This window comes from Taeniopygia guttata, chromosome 5 (assembly GCF_048771995.1).
Source record: "Taeniopygia guttata chromosome 5, bTaeGut7.mat, whole genome shotgun sequence".
Classification (NCBI taxonomy): Eukaryota; Metazoa; Chordata; class Aves; order Passeriformes; family Estrildidae; genus Taeniopygia; species Taeniopygia guttata.
The window spans coordinates 25,840,191-25,861,264 of record NC_133030.1 but is presented as its reverse complement, the minus strand read 5'-3'; the positions used below and the strand labels follow the sequence as shown (position 1 = coordinate 25,861,264).

Below are 21,074 nucleotides of genomic sequence, written 5' to 3'. Positions count from 1 at the left end.
GTGTTATTATCTCCTTCATATATCCATTCCCCAATGATATATTATATATTTACATTCATCTTCATAGAAATATAAGAGATACCTGGATTGTTTTCTTTTCCTTATACTGTAATATATTTTCTTCTGCTAGCTTTAATTTTGTAATTAAAATTCTCAGTTGTTACCTTCAGCACAGTAATCTGAAAGTCATGTTAAATTTCCATCTTTCCCCAATATATTCTGTTTATTTTGCGATTTCCATTCTTTTTCAGACTACAGGAACAAAGAGATTGTGAACACGAATCATAGTTGTGAATTTAAAACTAAGGTACAGTACAGAGGAAAACTTACTGTGATGCAAAGAAGAAAATTCTGTCTGAGAAGACACTGTATAAAAGGGATCAGACACAAAGCATATAAGCAAACTGCTAAAAGACCAAATAATGTATCTGAAGCGATTAATTCAACGCCCTTAGAGCACCAATATCTGTAGAAGAGATAACAACAAGCCTTAATGCAGGTTCCCAAGAAAAACTAATTTTGTCAAATCACAGACAAGGAGTAAACATCACATGCTTAACCCTCTTTGCAAGACATTTTAGAATTAATAATTGATATTAGGGAAAAGCATTGATGTATCCCAGGGCAATTGCTTTTAAAGCAGATATGTACAGGTTTCTTCTCCTTGTTCTAGTATACTAGTTTAGTATGTGTTCTAGGATACTAAAAACAACAATAAGAGAAACAGTTAAAAAATTAAAGCTTTTTATCCTTACCTCCAGGTTCTGGTTTGTTTTGGGTTTTGTTGTAAATAGATGTGAAATGGCTATTTCAGGTACTGCTTAAGCTGTACAGGAAGGTATGTAAAAGAAAATTTCACTTTAAAATTGTGGTGTTTTTAACACATGCAAACATTCCAGTAGTTCGATTTTGAGAAGCATTTTGAATTTTTATAATCACACTGCTAGAACATAAAAATACTTGTACTTTGCAAGAGACAAAAAAACTATGGAAACCTTAAGTACATAAGAGAGATTGGAAAGACCTGTAGACACTTTGGCACTGCAGGCAGAAAAAACTTCTTGAGAAAGTAGGGTAAGTGGCTTGGTCACAACAATAGTTAGAGGAAATGAAGACAGCTGTATGACACAGGAGACAAAGCAGGAAATGAGTATAATATGAGAGGACACACATTTCTACCTTGCGGAAGGACAGGGGACAGGATGAAACAGTTAAGGGAGCGGCAAGGTTCAAGTTTTCCTCTTGCACCCTTTGTTTTTGTTTATTAACTGAATTCAGACCCTGAGACACAGAAATACAGAGGACAAATCACACTTGCACTTCCATGCTCAAATCTTTACTGGAAGACAAGAAGAATGTAATGCCTACAAGCGATCTTGTGCTGAAGGCAAGGTACAGATTCCACTTAAGAGTGTCTTTGCCATCTTTCTCTCTCCTAAATGTTGCCCCTGAGTTTGGTTGTGGTTTTTGTTTTTTGGGTTGGTTTTTTTTTTGTTTTTTTTTTTTTTTAAGATGGAAATAGCTGAAAGTAAACTTCTGGCCATCTTTTTGTGCAAGAAACAATCCTGCAAGCAATTCTGTGGAGCAGAAAAATTTGATTCAACTTTTTTTACCTTGTCAACACAAACACAGTACCTATAAATTTGGTTTCAGGTATTTCTGTATTTTCCTGTCCTTTCCTGTACGACACGAATCTGCAGCTCTGTACTTAGTCAAAAAGATACACTGGAAAAAACATTTTGTAATCTCTACAATATTCGCCAGATTTTTAAGGACTCATCTCCATGTTTAAGACAGTCTTCTGACACTGAAACAGAGCTAGAAGTTATTCCTCTAGTAAGGACCTGGAAATCCAGTCATTCTTGGAAAGCTCTCAACAGTCTGCTTGTCCTCAAGCCAAACATGCCATAAAACATTACAGCAGGCAAAGCAACTACATTCACACAGAGAAGGCTATGTGGTTGCATATTGGACCCAGGGGGAATAACAGAACCAGGTATACAATACCAAGACAATACCATGCACAAAGACTGTAATATTTTTCTATTGTTTATATTAACCTGCAGGAGGAGAACCTCTGAATCAAAGAACGCTTATAAGTTTATGGCAAACAACACATCTTGTGCACATGTAAACTAAAGCCTTAAAGAACTGTCCAGAGTCACTTCTTTTTTACTTAAGAAATGTGAGATGTTATCTTAATTCAAAGGAACAAACCATGAATTATTATTCTCCACTGAAATGTCTTAGAATAGCACTTAGACACATTTAAACATTTTTCTGATAGTCTTTTTTTTTCTTCTTCTGAGTTTCAAGAGACATTTTGGACTAAAAGCAACAAGTCTCAAGTTTCACTGTCCTTTGCAGCCACCAGATCAATTGGACAATCCATTCTGAGGAATCCTTTAATCTCAAATTGTTTTTATGAATAGTACCAGATACGAACAAGAATCAGTTAATACTATACTACAAAAATTTACTATTTACAGGCTGGGGGAAGCGGGGCTGGAAAGCTGCACAGCAGAGTAGGACCTAGGAAGGTTGGTTGACAGCAGCTGAACATGAGCCAGCAGTGCCCAGGTGGCCAAGAAGGCCAGTGGCATCCTGGCCTGCATCAGCAATGGTGTGTCCAGCAGGACCAGGGCAGTGATTGTGCCCTTGTACTTGGCACTGCTGAGGCCACACCTTAAGTGCTGTGTCTTGTTTTAGGCCCCTCACTACAAGAAGGACACTGAAGGGCTGGAGCACATTCTGAGAAGGGCAATGGAGCTGGTGAAGGGTCTGGAGCACAAGTCTTACAAGGGGAACTTGAAAGAGTGGGGGGGTTGATCAGCCTGGAGAAAAGGAGGATGAAGGGAGACTTTATTCTCTTTACAACTAACTAAAAGGATTGTGTACTCAGGTGGGGGTCAGTCTTTTATCCCAAGCAACAAGATCAGACAAAATGGCCTCAAGTTACACCAGAAAAAGTTCAGATTGGGTATTAGGAAGAATTTCTCCACTGAAAGGATTGTTGAGCATTTGAACAGGCTGCCCAGAGAAGCGTTAAAATCTCCAGCCCTGGAGGTACTTGAAAAATGTGTAGATGTGATGCTTAGGGACAGGTTTAGTGAAAGACTTGGGAGTGTCAGGTTAATGGTTGAACTCTGTCATGGCATCATGCCAAAAGTCTAGTCTCCATCTAGACTCTAGTCATGGAATCTTTAAGGTTGGAGAAGACTCTGAAGATAACAATCTACCATCTTTTAATGCCCATTTTTATCTCCATGCCAAAGACTTACATTTTGGAAGGGGCTCATATCTCTTATGCAGAAATTTTATTTGAACACAGATATATTTCAGTATGGTAAATGTGTATATGACAAGAGTCAATACAGAGGTAGGATTGACTCCTTATCTCAAAGTAAAGCTGACTCCCCCTCATTTTTATTCTCTGTACCAGACAAGAAGCAGAACGCCATCAATTTTATTCTGATACATCTCTGCAGTGTTAATCACAATGAGGCATTTCATATTGGGACGTATACAAACAATTTTATATACCATCATTAGATGTTCAAGAAAAGACTCCACCCTCTTCCATTTGGACATCCTTCTCATTCACATTTAGGCAGATGAATTCAACTTTCCCTTGCTCTTAAGATGAGAAACCACAGATCTTGCACCAATCAAAGCAACTTATTTTCATCAACCATAAACTTGATGATTATCTTGCTATTTAAATATATGATTGTTTTGTTGCTTAAGTAATCCATATATATTGATTCTAGGCCTGGGTTTTGCAATTGGAGAATCCCATGAGTTTGAAAAACGAGGCCTAATCAGTTTAGTTTGTCTCAAAAGATGCAAATTCTTCAGAAAAAAGCCAGAAACATAATGATCAGTATTGTCTCTTTCCAATCTTCTGTATGGTCCAAATGGACATCAAAGGAGCGGGAAGTGCAAAATACAGAATACCAGTCATTACAAAGAAGTTGAGTATTTTGCAACCCACAAAACGCCTGGAGACAAATGTCCTCAAACTGGTATTTCCAAACACAGAGGTCAATCACCAATTCTCTAAAAAATTACTTGAAAATGAAGGTGTTCCTGAATTTCTTAAACCAACTTTAGATCTTTCTACCCTGATGAGTAACATATGGAGAGACAGGATATCCTGCACTTTAAAGACAAATTTGTTTTTCTTTCTGATATAGACATAACTAAATTCTTCCCAATGTATTTATGAAAACTGTAGCAAATGTCTGTCCATAGCAGAAAACAACTCCTTCCTCAAGACAATATAAAATCTCAATTCTCCCTGGTTGTCTACAGACCAAAACACACCTTAAATATTTCTGCCATAGCAGAGGTAATTCACTGGAAGAAGAAAAATCACCAAACTTTGGTTGTGGTGATACTGATAGTGTTACTTAACACAGCAGTTACAGGTCAATTGTCTCAGAAGTGAACTGACACTCTTGAGGTGCACAGTACAAACAGTCTGATACGTTCTTTTGTACTTTGACCACACACTAAATCATTCCAACTTCCTAAACCAGAGAAACAACTAGATCACAAGAGGAGCTTTTTACTAGGTTGTCAAGCTGACTCCATCAATAATGCAAGCTACCATGAGAACCAAACATAACCAAAGGACACCGCACTCAGCTGGAAATTGAGAAGGGGCGATTGTCTCAGCTGCCACATGAAACTACACCCTTACTAGACTTCTAGAACAAAGAAAATTGCACCAGAGGATCCTCACATTTGACTCCAATAATTTTCATACTGGACTATGTTCCTGTTCTACTGCATATAATCAAATTTGTCTCAGCCCAGAAGGAGTTGTTCCACTAATACTCACCTTTAGGGTTTCATGCACTACAGAATACTGCAGATTTGTTCTGGTCAAGAAATTACTATGAAGACATGCATTTCTACTTTGCAGTTATGTTTCTAAAATTATTAAATTACAGATGGAGCTAAAGACACCTATTGACTCTGTACTCACAGTCCTGAACTGCTAACACTCCCAACCCCCTGTGGCAATACAAAGGCAGGAAACTACAGAGTTTAAGGTTCAGGGAGCACTGCTCACTGCAGTGGAAAATGACTGCTTTCATCACTGAATGTAAAAACAACATCTCTCTAAACCTTTATAAGGAAGCTCTACTACACAACTGAGGGATATAAACTTTAGTTGGTTCATACCTGCAGCTACACACCTCTGTCCAGCCGTTCCAGTCTTCACTCTAAAAGATAAGGAAAAACACACATTGAGGAATTCAGAGTTAACACCAGACAATAACAAGCATTATGTGAACTCTACCTGATAAAGCACTGAGGACTGGGAAAATGAGCATATTTCTAATAATAGAAGTCATCATGAAGTGGTAATAACCCTCAATAGCATCAAAATGGAAGCTGCATATTTCAAATATACAAGGTAAATGAAAAGGTGCACAAAAATGGACTGCAAACACAACATGGCTGAAAACAGAAGTCTTAGATCTTCCTAGCAATGCTCAGTGGACTAATGCCACCTATCTGGCCTTTTGGCTGTCACAACAGAAGCAGCTACCAACAGCAGTAGCCACAATCCTGAACTCCTATATGGCATTATTTTGTCAGCTGCAGCACTAACAGATGACCATGAACCTGCAGAGTCTAATGCACGACTGCAGAAATGGAAATGTCTCAAAAAGCACTGAATTAGGGAACACAGAATTGAACAACACAAGGAAAAAAAGTTATTTCTACATCTTAAGCAAATCATCAGCCAGGAACCATACAGATTTTCTGTACTAGCACCTCATATCTAGGGGATGCTACTTCATGGTTCAGCGTTCTCTTTTTGCAAACTCAGTAACAGACTCTCAACACAAACTAGTCTGCATTTAGAAACAAACTTGGGATTTTTTTATTTGTGAGGTCCTTGACTTTTTTTCCCCACTCAAGTAATTTCTTCTCTGCCTCCTCCTGGGTTATTTTAAAGAACTACACTCATGTCAGTCTAGCAGTATTTTACAGAAAATCCAAATCTATTTACTTACCTATTGTTACCAAACTAAAAACTGCATTCACCAGCAAGCAGCATTATACAAGGCTATCAGAACTCCCACATTTTGACTGCTTTGCAGGCCCCTACTTAACCTTTGTTCTATATTTTTTTTTTAGTAAGTGAGAATAAGTGAGCCACATCCTCTTCTAACTTGCCATATAATATACTTGATCATTTATCACATGTATTCATGCCCTCTTTTTCAAAGGGAAATCTCTTGAGAAATTTCAATTCTTCTAAAGTCTTCCTGTTTGTTCAATTTATTTAATAAAGTACTAAAGCCTCTAAAGCAACAAAGAATCCTAAACACAAGAACAAATTTAATTTTCTTATAGTATTTGTCGAAAACAAAACCCAAACCATGAATCCTGACAAGCATAAAGCAGTTATCTGAAATGTGTATTTTCAAAATCATGAGTTTTTATTTCCTAGAATATTACTCAAAACTGACTATTGTTCAGAGAACACATATTTATTTTGGTTCTGTTTCAGAACAACATTCTGGATTATGAAACTCCCATTTGTGACTGAGGCAAATGTTACCTTAAGATAGTTCTTCCACCTCAGCCAGATTCCTCTACTTCTCTGTAGTTTAATTACAAAATATTTGTTTATGGACAAAAAAATGGTCTTAGATCCCTGCTAACAGACCTTCTTCATGCCTAACTTCTAATGTCGTCAAAACAACAGATAACAAATTTTTTGCTTATATGCTAAGTTATATTCCTTTGATAATCAGCTTTGAGATAAAATGAATGCTTAAGAATATCTATATAAACAACTTTTTGATGTTAAAAAGAAAATCTTCACTTTACACATGTAACACTCTAGTGAATTAATTAAAAAACTTCAAAGAAACCAAAAGTGCAGCTTACATAGCCAGAAGAACCCATAATTCTTGGATACCTTTGGGAAAAAATACACTTCACTGAATCAAAGGCAAAATCCAAGACAATAAAAACTTCAAAAACCAAGCAGCAAATCTGACAACCACCTGTAGAAAGCCTGGGAGAGTGCTCTTAAATCACAAATTGTTTTAGTATGGTTTATTTAATTGCATGCAGATCATAAATACATTGAATAATTAATCCAGGTTTATACATAGGACAAACCTGGCCCAAAGGCCAAAGAATCTGTCAACTGTGTTTCTTCTCAGGAAAAACTGGGTCTCGGATCCCCCAGAATAAGGTTTATACATACATAGAGCTGGGTGCTGCTAGCCATATGTGCAGCATGGTCACTTCTGTAATTAACTGATGGGGCAGAAAGCTCCTGTGCAAAGTAGGTTCTCCGCAGCCAGCATTTGATGCTGATAGCCAACTGTTTTCATAGCTGCATGAGTGGGCTTAGTGCAGTCAGCAAAACAATTAATGGGGTAAATTCAGATCGTTCATCCTAGCTTTTATAATAATTCTCCTGAAGTTGTCCTCTGACTAAGGTGCTGCAGCTGAGTACAGTTGTCACTTTCAACTACTGCATAAAGCTGGGAGGAACTACTGACACTACTCGAGTACTCCACATGGAGAAACGAAGTTTTAATACTTAGATTTAACGGCCTGCCAGATCTAAAGGTGATAAAATATACTCTCACTGACGAACACTTGCAACTTTCGATATGCAATATAATATAAATAGAACTGCAGCTGGTAATGAAAACAAGTGGCTGTATCCACTAAGTACCAGACAATGGATATGAGCCCAATAAATCTAATAAATAAAGTAATACTGCTTTTCTACTAAGTAGTAAAACTTCTGTCTCACCAGCACCCGGGACCATCTAAGAGAATACCAGATCATTTAATGGATTCTGATCAATGAAATTACTGTCATAGTCAGCACTTTGTCTAGACGGGTTCTGATTTCTCATTACACTTTCCAGGAACTAATGTTTATGGCATTATTAAGGTTACCATTGGCAATTAAAGAGGCCAACAGATCAAACAGACCACATAGGTCAGCCTCAGATACATCCTGGCGTCAACAGTCTCTCACATAAATCAGTGTTCAGTCTGGACTCACTGCAGATTTACATACTTTTAGGAACCCATGTGATAATAGTGAAAATTTGAAAATATAGAAAGAACTATTTCTCTGGAAGAAGTACAGGAGGGAGATAAGGATGGATCAGAGAGCGACGGAGCAAGTACACTACACGGATTATGAACCGAGAGTCCTATGCAAACCAGAGGAAGTTTCAATCACTGCACAGCTCAGGCCACAACCCACAGAAATGTCACTTTGTAGCAACCCTTACTAACGAGGCAACAACACAACAGGGAGAGCAAGGGGAAACTCCTACCATATAAAAACCTTACCAGAGAAGGAGACGTACTGATTTATCTTAAAAGATTCCACAAAACACATGTCCATTAATAAAATCCAAAGAATCTCACCAACAAAAGACTTAGTTTACTATCTCTCTCCAGATTATGGTATTAAGGGCTCTCAAAATGTACCAGGAGTTGCAAATAAAGAAGGTACAAACTAAAGCAACATTTCATTTACTTTTTGAATGAAGGTCAGAAAGCATGCATTCATGTTTTGCTTTATGGAGACTCTACATGCCACAGGAAGACCTATCACATACAGTGGAGTTTGGTCATCTTTTGAGTAAAAGACTGAGTTTTAGTGAACACAAACAATAGTCTCAGTTTAACCACTAAGTATACTCCTAGAAGCAACTGAACTTTAGCTGAAGTTTAACAACCTCATCTAGCTCAGCCACAAGATTCAAACACTAACACTTTCTACTTGCCTATCTTTAAAGGCAAGATAAAAAAAATCTCGATGGGGAAACCACCCCTGTGCAATGTTTAGATAGACACAGCTTGCATAGCCTGTGTGTTAAAAATTCAAGATACTTACACACCTTTTTTTCTGATTGTACAAAAGGGAATAAATTCAAAAGCAAACAGAATAAAGATGTATTGCAGATCTCCCACAAATACCCTCAACTGCAATCACTATTCTGTATTACCACACCTAAAATGCCAAAGGAGGACACAGTGCACATGGCTGTTTCCAGCATCTCCTGCTACCTTCAGAAGGAAAATAATTTTGAGGTGTCCCAATTTTGAAATATCAGAATTGAACTGCATACAAAATTCTGAGTAGGTCTGAAATTCTGTATTTGCAAAATGTTGAAGCATAAACATTTATTTTCTATTTCAAAGAAGCACAACTAAGAAAGACTGATTTACCTGAAGCTTGTATGTGTCTTGCTTGGCTTATATTAGACAAATACTTGCCATGAACTCTACCGTGCAGAATCTGCCATTGCCACGCCTGCAAACCAAAGAGTAAAAATATGCTCAATTATTTTTATTTTGTAACAGGCACACAGGTAAATCCTTTGCAGAAGTAAACGGATACAAATTACACTCATTTACATCTACAAAGAATTGGAGTTACTGCTCTATTACAAGCAATGAATACTGATTCAAATCACTTTTAACAGCAAATAATCTTCATTAATACTTGAAGAAATTTAAGTATTACTGGGTGCATAGAGCCGAAGCTTTAAAAAATATTTAATACTATTTCTTTTTCTCCATCAGAGGCAAATGCTGGCATTGCTGTGGGAACATCAACTTAGGAATGTTCCACTCTTGCTCTAAAACACAAATTTAATAAAATAAAACCATTTCACTGCAAAGCAGTTCTTACTATGCTTCTAGTCCAGATTTCTGAAGGTTTCTAATTTGTAAAATCGTTTGTATATATCTTTTGTACAATTTACTCCCCTCTTCAGCATCTTTATATAGTATCTGAAACATACAACTGTAAACAATACATGAAAACTTACTTTTAAAAAAGTGCGGTCACTTACAATTTACTGAAAACACATGAATACATGCTATGAAGCATCATTTTTGTGGGACTACCAATCACAAATGTAATGCCACACTTCAGATGAACTTTCCTCTGTCCAAAGAAGTTTTTATTCTTCATTACAAATGTGAATACAACTAAGAGAATGCCTTTCCTACTGGTATCAGCAGCCTTTTACTCCACAGACTACTCTCATGGTCCATTTGTGACCCTGACACACCCTCCCAAGCCTGCTCATCGCCAGTGCTTGATGCACACTGATTTCTGCGTCAGCACAGCAAGCTCTGCTTGCTCTTCTCTCTTCCCAGGGCCTCAGAAACTCTCTCTGCTGTACAAGGCTGGATCCATAACTTGATCTCAGATTTTAGCTGGATGGGTGGAGAGGGATCGAGAGTGTCAATGTACTTTGCCAAAAGCTAGAGGTTCAGTGCTTGCTTAAAGTCTTATGCATGTATTTTCAGATGTTCTTCACTTACACACTCGTCCATCAATTAATTTCCATCACTTTTACTGCAAGGCACAGTATGACACCTGCTAGCAGTTTTCCAGTGCTAGCAGGAAGAGACTATAAACTTTATGGCAGAAACAAGTACTTTAATACAGCTTTGGCTGCATAAGCATGCAGAAGGGACATAAATATATTTCTGAATTCTCTATACCTCATGCCTAGATTCTGGAGGCATCTTATACTTCCAAACCTTACGTGTGACAGTCTATGTGGCACATAATTTTCTCTGTCCTTCTGTCAGAAAAGCTCACCAATTTCTTCTCAAATGAACAGCAGGTTTTCTGTAGAGCAGCATCAAACACAATGCGTACAAAATCCTGCATTCATTAAGTATGTTAAGACAACATTTAGGATTTCCCTGTCTAAAACCAAATTTTATGTGCCCCAGCAGACAACACAGGCAAACAACTCTCACTTAATATTTTCAGGTTATACACCTGACAAGACGGGATATAAGCTCTCCATAAACATTCAATAGAAATGGGGAAGAAACACAAAGGAATAGATTGAGATACTCCTGCTACAGATCCAGTTTAAGCTGGTGCTATTGCCAAAGGAACAGTGCACAACTCTTTCCTCACCAGCTGTTCATCCCCACCTCTGTGTAAAAAGCCTGAGAGAGGAAATGATCAAGGTGTGATCTTGTCCACTACCAACAACAGGAAAATAATAGTTTTAACCCAGACATGCTCCTAGGTTCAATTCACTGCACAACCACACAGATGCTCTTGGTAGCACAAAGAAAAGGAAAAACACATCAAAAATGACACAAGCCTCTTTCACAGCAATACTGGCAGATGCTTATTTAAATTACCCAGGAACTAGATCATCAGATTTAGGTACTGAATTTGACACAATTAAATCTCTACTGATTGATCTTTTTTAAAGGCCTCAAGTGATAAATAAGGCTTCTGCTGCTTCTACAAACACTATGTTTGTAAGAACTATATACATGTCCTTCCATATAATCATCTTCACTGTTCCAATTCTTTGTCAGTGGACTGCCTCACATATTATACACATGTCACTCCATATTCTTGATTAAACAATATGTTGTAACTTCTTAAAATCACAAGTAAATGTTTTCCAATTTTCATTTACTCTTCCTGGAGTTTAAATACTTCACAACAGTAGTTTTAAGTTTCATAAATTTGAAATGCATACTGGACTTAATTCAAAATTCCTGTAATCTTCCCGTATGTCCACCCTTAACCTAACTTTATTATTTATCTGTGTAATTATAGTATTTTTAAAAAGGGCTTACTTTTGTTACCAAAAAAAAAAGGCAGTAGGGCAAGAAGAAAATAAATTATGCCTTCCTGTGGAATTTCAGTACCTTCGAAGGACATTAGACAAAAGTGAATTTTTCATTTATCTTGTACCCTGATTACACCTTTTATGCAGACATGGTAACAGTCAAGATACAATGGATTATTGGGTATTCTCCCTTAAATACAAAATGGCAAACAAGCACATATGGCAAACAAGATTTCCTGTCTTAACAGTTCGGCTTAGCTCTGAACAATGTCACTTACTCATATATTGCCTTTAGGAAGATTCCAACAAAATGGCATGATTGAAATTCCCCAGTGCTCTTCTACTACTCAAATGCCTTTGGTGCACAAATATTTATTATTTATTCAGAGTTCTATCCATTTATCATGGCATCTTTCACAGAACAGACACACAGTATTTTTAAACATGCAATAGTGTACTTCCAAGAGGCCTTTGAAACTGCCTAACTATATTCCTGCTCCAAAACTACTTGGAGGAAAAGGTGAGTATGCTACAAGAAAACACTTGAAAGCTGAGGAATCATAAAACTCCAATCATTGCCTCAAACAGTACCAAGAATTGCTTTTAACTGGTAACTCATAAATGAAATGCTGTCAGCTAGGGAGTCAGCAAGTGGAAAAGTGGGAAGACAGGTCTGCAGGCAGAGGACCTAATTTTAGCAGAGGATGCCAGGATTAGGCAAAATACCAAGATACTTCAGGTAACAAGTTTAACATCCCACAGGCTACATATTTGCAACAGATTCTGTAGAATTTCCACATGAAGAGGGAAAAAACTACTGCAGTGTGTCTCCATTAAACAAAGAATGATCAGAAAACAGCCACATAACTAAGTTGCTTGAGTTCAATCAGTTCAAGAAGCTGACCCTCTGTCACACATCAATGACAAGCCCCTGCCTGCAGACATCAGTACAATCCAGACACTGCCAGGCAGCTGAGATCCACCAATTTGCCTCCAAAATGTCCTTGCAAATACAAGAGACACACGGCTTTCTCAGGAGGAAATACATTGAACACTGCAGTGGTAGCAAAGAAAAATAATTCAAACTGAGTTTATGGAACATGGTCCTCAAGAAAAAAGGCAGACTCTTGCTAAAATCAATTTCACAACTGAAATAACATTTTCCTCTCTCAAATTCCAGAAACAAAAGGCTGATGCCTATTTGCAAAGATATTAAACAGACAGTAGAATTTTTAAGGGGACAGTATTTATTGAAATTTAGAAAAAGTACCCTACAATTGCCCTCTTTCTCCCTCTCAAAAAAAAAATATTGCCATAGTTAATGGTGTATTCAATTGCTGCCACTATTTTGAGCACCTTTCTGCTACTCGAAGATAATATCAACAGTTTACTACAGTGTAGCAGCTAACAGACATTCTGTACTACTTATTCAACTGATCTACTATTTAATTAAAGCAATTGTGAATAGTAATCCCAATGTGTGCAGCGCCTTAATACAAAGTTTATGCAAGCACATAGTCAGGGAAGTCTTAGTTGCAAGTTTCCAGCCCTTCCTAACAAGGTATTTCCTACAAGCCCCATCCATGAACACCAACTCCTGATTCCAAACTAGGCAGGCCAGGGTCTAGCTCCTCATTAATCCCCATTGCCCATAACAAGCAAACACAGCACTCAGATCTTCCAGGACATGATCTAGCTTTCATTAATCTTCAAGGCAGACAGTGACAACAGACCTTTTATGGAAGGATACAGGCCTTGGCTAATCACTCCCCAAAGCAGGAAGGGAGATTAAAATCCTCATCCTTTAAAATTAACATCCAAAAGACAGCAGCTCTTTTGGAGGTTAAATCTATGTCTTTCTGATGCTACTGCCATCCACAATTTGCCCCTGCAAGACAACTCCTCCATTTCCAGTCCCTAGATTCCCAAATTTGGATGAACTGCAGTTTACAAAAAAGACAACAACCGCAAACAGATCGCCTTTCACTTGGAACACCAGCTGTACCCAGAGACGCAGAGACAGACAGATGGACATAACAGAGACTGTAAGCCCTGGCTCTCAATTCTGCTCAGCAAATGCCCACCAGGCCAGCTACACTGCCTGGTGAGCCAGTGTGCTCTGCTGGACAAATATAGAAAGCAGAAAGTGGAACAACCCTTTCAGCAGAAGAGATTCTGCTCAGCTCCCCGAGAGGGAGGAGCAGGAGCTGAACCAGCCGAACTGCTTTACCCATACATGGTCTCTGAAAGAGTCCATTGCTAAGACAAGTTCCTTTACACACACACACACCCTCATTCACTGTCACACCATGCAAGGAGAGAAAAGAATTAAAGTGTACAAACCTAAAGGAGTTACTGTTTTGAAATGAGTTCCGACTCCACTTTGCTTGCACCCACCTTAGTAATGCACAAACACCTAACACTATTCAACAACAAAATCTGGGCAGCAGCTCAGAAACAAGACAAATCTTCCTCCCAGAGAATCCCCACAACCCCAGCATTTCAATAACTACTGAACTAGTGAAGTCTTCCTTGTTGCTTTTGGACACACACCCCCACATATTAAGTTCTTGGTTTGACCTTCTCCCCCCTCCAGCCCAAATTGAATTACAGAAATCTTTTTAAACCCTTCTCCCTTTTCAAGTATTGTCCTAAACCAGGAAGCATGACCTTTCTAATTGGGTGATACTAATTACTATGGTGACCTGTCATATCTTGTCTGCTATCCCTGTAGTCCTTTTTGCCAGTGTTTAAACACTAACTAAACCTTTTCCTATGCATTCTTCTTAAAAACAGAAGAAATGCACTTCTGTGCTGCATCCTCTTCTCCCTTCAGCCACCCCACCCCTTTCACATTTTGGCACAGAAAGAGCAGAGTAAGTGTAATTGAAGACCCAAACCCATAGGTCTTCACAGAAGAAAACCTACAAAAACTATAGAAGTGTCACAGTCTATTTTGATTTTTAGTACACTAGTAAGACAGTTTGCAAACTCAAAAGCAGCTTCAATTATATTTAAAAAAGCATCATTATTCATAAGCAATTTATTACCGCATGCTGCTTCCTATTGCTTCTCCTTGGTGTATCCCACATTTATGTGGTGATACCAAACTACCTTACAGAAGCACCCAGGAAATTTCTTTCATACAAGTGGAAGTTGCAACTTCCAGCTGTATCAGGAATGCAGCAGCCAATTCAGAACTCAGAGTAGCACACTAGTCGGGGAATTTTGTTACTGTCACGTGCAAGCTGACACAAAAGTGCTGGCATTAAAACCAACAATCCTGATATTTTTTCAACTTTCTCATTACTGAGATAATGGTTTAGGCTCCCTGCAAATTCAGGAAGGTAACAGCATACACACAATTAGCTCTATACCTAAGCACAGCGTAAATTATTTTCCTTACAAATATGGATCAAGAATGTGTGTCCTAGTCTTGCTCCCCAAGAAATGCCTATTAAACTTAGTTTTGAATTAAATGAAAAAATAATTTTAAACCCAAATAAAGTCCAAAGTAAATTCTGCACCAGACAGTTAGTGTCATAGCAGCTTCCACACTGTGAAATACAGACAGTACCACCTACAGCCAGTCTCTGATAGTGATCAAATTCTGACACTGAATGCATAATTCAAAATGTAACATGGGTGGCTTTAGTCCATAAGAATCAGAAAATACCCACTAAACTTTTCCTAAGTCTCCAATGCATACTATCATGGATTTCTGAGAAGTCAAAACTGCTTTAGAGAAGTAAACACATAAATCTTATGTAAATATATAAATCTTTTTCTTCCCCAAAAAACTTTTTCATATTGTTATTTTCAAGGGTATCACTTCTAATGTCACTTAGGACCCTGCAAGGAATTTTTACCGTTTCAACTCAACCCCAATTGTGCTCCACATTGTAGTCATCGAACAATCACGTACAAGAAAAAACAACCAACAAAAACCCAAGAAGAAATACAACTCATCACTAAGTTGACCTGTCATCCAAGTATTTTTTAATTCAGAATTTTAAATTGAGAACAGAAAATTTTTGAAGACAAATAACAAGAAAATACAGGTAAGTAGGCAAAAAATATTTTCAGATGGTGCTCTGCTTTGGAAGACAAAACTATAAATTAGAGAATTACTTTTACACTGTATTGTGCCTACACAAAATGTAAAAGCTAGATGTGATGCTCAAAATACATTTTCTCTTCCTGAAAGATCAATATTCCATTGCCTTCTGAAGAAACATTTATCAAAACTCTATCTTGTAAGATTTTGCAGAGATAATAAGATATAAGAGATAAGATGCCTGGTGTCCATCCTGTAAACCTCTACATATATTAAGAAAGGTGCTACCGTGGTTTTTTTGGGGTTTTTTTTGGTTTTTTTTTATTATATGTAGACTTGGACATTGTCTGCTAAGTGCTTGATTTGAATTACAAACTCCTCTGCTTTGGAAACAGCAGACATGAATATTCCCTTTCCAACAGAGTCTAAAAAATTTGTGGATTGCATGCCTACATTGGAATATCTTTTGAACTGCATAGTTTGGGACAAAAATAGCAGAGAATATGCATGGGTTCAGTGAAAGCCTGAATTTTAAATAATGTTTGAAGGAAAACAGTTTTACTTTGACATGTGAAATACTGAAATCTAGTGGATAACAACTACATTATTTTTGTGAAAGGTGCAGTATAAAACAGCCAGCAGACAGAAGTGAAAACTACCCGAAAGAACAGTTTTGATAGTGGTGAAAAAAAGAAGCCATGGTCCTGAAAAACTCAAATTAATTTAAAGTAAAAACAATGTAAGACACTCACCTGGGTTCTTATATGAATTAGGAGAGCATCCAGTTCTGAGAGAATACAGAGTATGCAAGCATTAAAAAAAATGCTCTGCAAAGGAAAGCCTGCAAACGATACCACACCAGCATGACATCAGATATTCAACGAACACCCAACAAACACCCATCCTCTCATCCACATGCTCATCCAAGATCTCCTTGAGGTGTGCTGCTGAAAAGGACAAAGAACTCAAAACTGCCTGCTCATTTGCATGGATTTCACCAATACTCAAGCTAATTATTCCATGCTATATTACAAGCAATTTAGTCAAACCAATGTAAAAATCACAGAGTAGCATGGGTTTAAGCCCAGTTTAGATAAATCTACCTGGGACTTTACCACTGCAAGCCAAGCCATTAAATCAGTTATAAGTCTATTCTAAATTGGTAAAGACTCATTATCAAAACCTGCAGTTTGTCAGTTTGCCACTAACACTCTGCCTCTAACAGAGCAGCCGGTAAGCCAGCACACCTTTTCTAAAAACAAAACAAGAAGACAGACCATGCTATATCAAGTATACTGAAGACACAAAGGTAACACACATACACGGGACAGACAAGACAGCTTGTGGACAAGGATTCCTCTTTTGGAATAAGGCTATCACTTATCACCTGTGACAGAAACGGCGTCATCTAAACTGAAATTCTTCACTAAGAGTTGGAAACTAGTGATTTCTGTTCAGCCATCTAGCTGCTCATTGTTCATCCTGAATTCAGCTAGCAATGATGCATTTTCTTTAACACAGAGCTAAGACAGCTGGAAGTTTGAAGCTACTCAAGACGTCAAAGATGACTTCCTTTCCTTGGGATGATGACTGTGCTGCACTCCATTGCTGTCACACAAATAAGCCTGCTCTGTCCATCACTGCTCACTCGTGAGCTGTTCCTCCCTACAGCAAAGCACTTGCAGACTAAGTGGCACTACAGCTTTGACCCAATGTATATTTTAGTTCTACTTGCTTGAGTCTCACATCAGGTGCAAACAAAATGATGTTCAGTTGATATGTGGGAAATCTCCTCTTTAAATGTGAATGCTAAAGCTCTCTCTTTTCATTCTTATGTCCCAAACACAAAGTGTCTTGACATCTTCATAAAATACTGTTGTAGAGAACAATAGCAGAAAATGTGGTATTTTGCATTCTTGCATTTATTCATATAACAAGTATCTCTGATGACTGGAAGAATGCCAGTAAAACTACTGGTTACTTTTTCCAATCAAGATGATCTCTCTTGCCTCAAGAAATCTTGTAACAGGATCACCACTCAAGATCCTGCTCTGTGATACTTTGGGAAATACCCACTAGAGGCCCTAGATAACTTTCCTCAATTTACAGTCCCCATTCTAATAAATACTGAAATATTTTAGTCTTCTTCTATACTATTATTTTTTCTCCTGCCAAATATCTGATCAATGGATAAAAATCATACCTTCTTGCCTGAAGGCATTGAAGAACTTTGTACATAGTCTTGGAAGGACAAGCAATACTAAACATGCCCAGATTGAAATAAAACATTTCAGACATTCATGGCAAGACTGAAAAACAAGAAAGCAGAAATATAGATCTGAGTGCATTTGACTATTGCAGCTGTCTCACATTATGTCTTGGAAAACCGGACATATTCACAAAAGAACAGTCAGTCTCCAGTTAAACAGCCAGAACAGTGGGTTCTTGGATCTCAGTGCTAAAGGCTAATAACCAGGAAATATCAAAAACTATGACAATTTGTCTCACTTCCCACCTACTCTGAAACAGGCACTAAAGAAAAAATCAGAGTGGGCACTCTGAAGAGATTTGTGGCAGATGACTCAGTAACTGATAATCAATAGAACAGCCGCATTCCAGAAAAACATGCAATAAATAGTTAAGGAGCAACCTGCTCACAACAAAGTTTCCCAATAAGTTCAATTAGATACTGGATTTCAGGTAGCGTCTTACTTAATTCAAAGTGAATCTAAATATTTAAGAACCACATAAGCATCCACCTTTTATGAAATTCAACCAATACAGGATACTGTTAGTGATTTTAGAAGAAAATTTACACAGCATTATAAATATTTCCCTTATTTCAAAGCATCATATTTTGTTTCAACCAATGATTCTTCAGCTGATGTACAGGTTACTTGGCAAGGCATGGATTTATTATTAATGAGATAGACAACTATAGTATATCAATGATCCTGCCACATTTCCTGCTTTCCCCTTTAGACGAGTGGTGCCAGGGAGCATGCTTGCAGAAGCCTTACTTGTAGCAGAAGAACTAAAAGAACCTTCCCCCTGCCATGCAAAGATAATCCTACAAGTGCATCAAGTTTTGGAGGCCTAGCAGACACATGGATACAGTAAGAAGTACACAGTAGTAGAACTATGGACTTCATTACCCTATGTCCCATAGTGAAAAATGGATACATTCTTCTCACTTTGTAGGTAATTCAAAACAAAACTACCTAACACAAAATCTTCATGTTTTAGTGTTCATGACTTCAGAACAGTCACTTTTCAATCGTCTGCTTTTCTGCAGATGCTGTGCTACTGCTTTCTTTTGCATGTAAACAGAACATCCCAGGCTTGCATCAATTATATTGTTACCTATTAAAAAAAAACCAACAAAACAGCTACAAAAAGGGGAAACATGTAACACAGCAGTTAGGATCCGACATTGATTTTCCCCAATGTAGCATTAGAAACTTAGGGAAAGAAAAACCTTTACGTAATAAAGACAGAATAAAGACAGCTATGCAAGAATGACAATTCAGAAATGGTGAATACACTCCTTAGAACAGCATACATCTTCCCAAAATAATTATCAGCAATAATTCTGAACGTGAGCAGAGGCTGAAAGAGAACAGTAATCATCGCAAGAAAAAACAATTCTTTACATCACCGTATTTAAAAATTCCTATTTAGGAATTTTATAGTATATACAGTTGCACCCGTATCTCTGAGCAGGTATAAGATTTGTGCTCCTGACCTGAGGGCTCTTCCTCAGCAGGAATGCAACTGAACATATTACGCTGCTAGATGCAAGCTATACCCACTCTAACATTTCCTGGCTCAATCTAAAGACATATGGATTAATTTTAAACATCTACCACAGCAGCAGTATTTCCAACAATGCTGCCGCTTCAAGACTTAGGTCCAGACACAATTCTAGGAAGATACAGTATTTCACATTATGCAGAGATCCCAAGAACATAGCCGAGGGGAATGGAAAAAAGAATAAAAATGTGATGGGTTTATTATGGCTGTGCAATGCCAAGTCAGTGCAGTAAAATCTATTTGATGAACTAACCTAGAGAAAAACAATAGAGGAGACAATGAAAGACACTAGGAGAGAGTTCAGCAATTTTTGTGATCACTGGTACAAAGAGTAATATTGAAAGGACAGACATACACAAAAAATAAAAACACAAATTCAAGACAGTCAGAAAACACAAGCTCTTGTAAACTAGAAGTCGAAGCCAAATACTTTTCTAAATCAGGTGAACTGGAGAAACACACCCAACGATCACACTCAAGCAGGACATACAAGAAAGCTGCAATGCTTGAAAAATGTTCCCCGACAACTTCTGGGAGAAGAGAATGCTGTGCCTTAAAGGTGAAAATGTCTGGGCCACAATTCCTCAGGAATGTAAAGGAGTGTTTTCTAAAGTTGCCTCTCAACTTCCTTCTCCTAACAGTCCTATTAATAAAGCATGCTGTTATCAACCTTTACTGCTTCTTCATGTATTTATCACCCATTTTACGCTTCGTCTCTCCTGGCTTTTATATTCCTCTTCCTGCTTCATTCTAGTAGAGTCTCTCATGCCTTCTCATACTTGAGGACTGCAAATCCTCACATTGCGCTGAACTCCAATTTCCCTGATCGTGCTTCTCGCATGCCGGACTCGCCTCCACCCCTGGTGCACCAGCACACATTTCACCGCTCCAGCGGACAGACCCGCGCCATACCGACGACAATAAGAACCGCACCCCAGGTTCCTCCAAGTGCCCGGGGCGCCCAGCCCGGCAGGCGGACGGCGGCCGAGCCCGGGGCGGCCGCTCCCCCGCCCCGGGGTCCGCCCGGCCTCGCCGCAGCCCCCCCGCCCCCAATGGCGCCGCCGCCGCGGGCCGAGCTCGCACCCGCAGCGCCACCGCCCGCGGCGCTGTCAGCGCTCGGATCAGATACGACACCCGGCAGCCTCCCGCTCCGGGCCCCGGAGGGGCTCCCGGCGGGGCGGCACCGCCCCGGGATGGCGCGCACGGGGCGGCGGCGGCTCCCCCGCAGGCCGGAGCGGGGCGGCCGCCCCGGCCCGGCCCGAGCGGCCTCGCGGCGGGAGCGGCAGGGAACGGGGCAGAAGGGGCAAGGAGCCGTTACCTGCGCGAGGCGGATCGCGCTTCCCGCCGGCTCGGCTCGGCCCCGCGCCGTCCCTGCCGTGCCGTGCTGTCCCTGCCGTGTCGTGCCGTATGCGGCCCGAGCTCCTCCCGGCGGCGCCGCCCTCACCTGCCCCGGGATCCGCCCGCGCCCCGCTCCGCTGCCTGCGCCGCCTCGGGCCGGCTCTGCAAGATGGCGGCGCTTCCGGGAGAGACCACGGCTGGCGCGGCGTGGGGGGGCCGGGGCGGAG

General features: G+C 39.2%; 1 protein-coding gene across 22 annotated transcripts in view; it reads right to left on the bottom strand.

Moving 5' to 3' along the window:
- Nucleotides 1–21,061, bottom strand: part of CELF1 (CUGBP Elav-like family member 1) — a 59,080-nt gene extending 38,019 nt beyond the window's left edge. For 12 of the 22 annotated variants that reach the window (XM_072929892.1, XM_072929901.1, XM_072929903.1 and 9 more), the window contains exons 1-3: nucleotides 20,954–21,061; nucleotides 9,244–9,328; nucleotides 5,194–5,234 (exon numbers count right to left, since the gene is read on the bottom strand). The gene's annotated coding sequence lies outside the window, so the exon portion shown is untranslated. Of the gene's footprint in view, nucleotides 1–755; nucleotides 776–5,193; nucleotides 5,235–9,243; nucleotides 9,329–20,827 lie in introns of those variants that run through there. The other 10 variants (XM_072929908.1, XM_072929909.1, XM_072929893.1 and 7 more) reach the window with 9 other exon arrangements.
- Nucleotides 21,062–21,074: the final 13 nt, after the last annotated feature.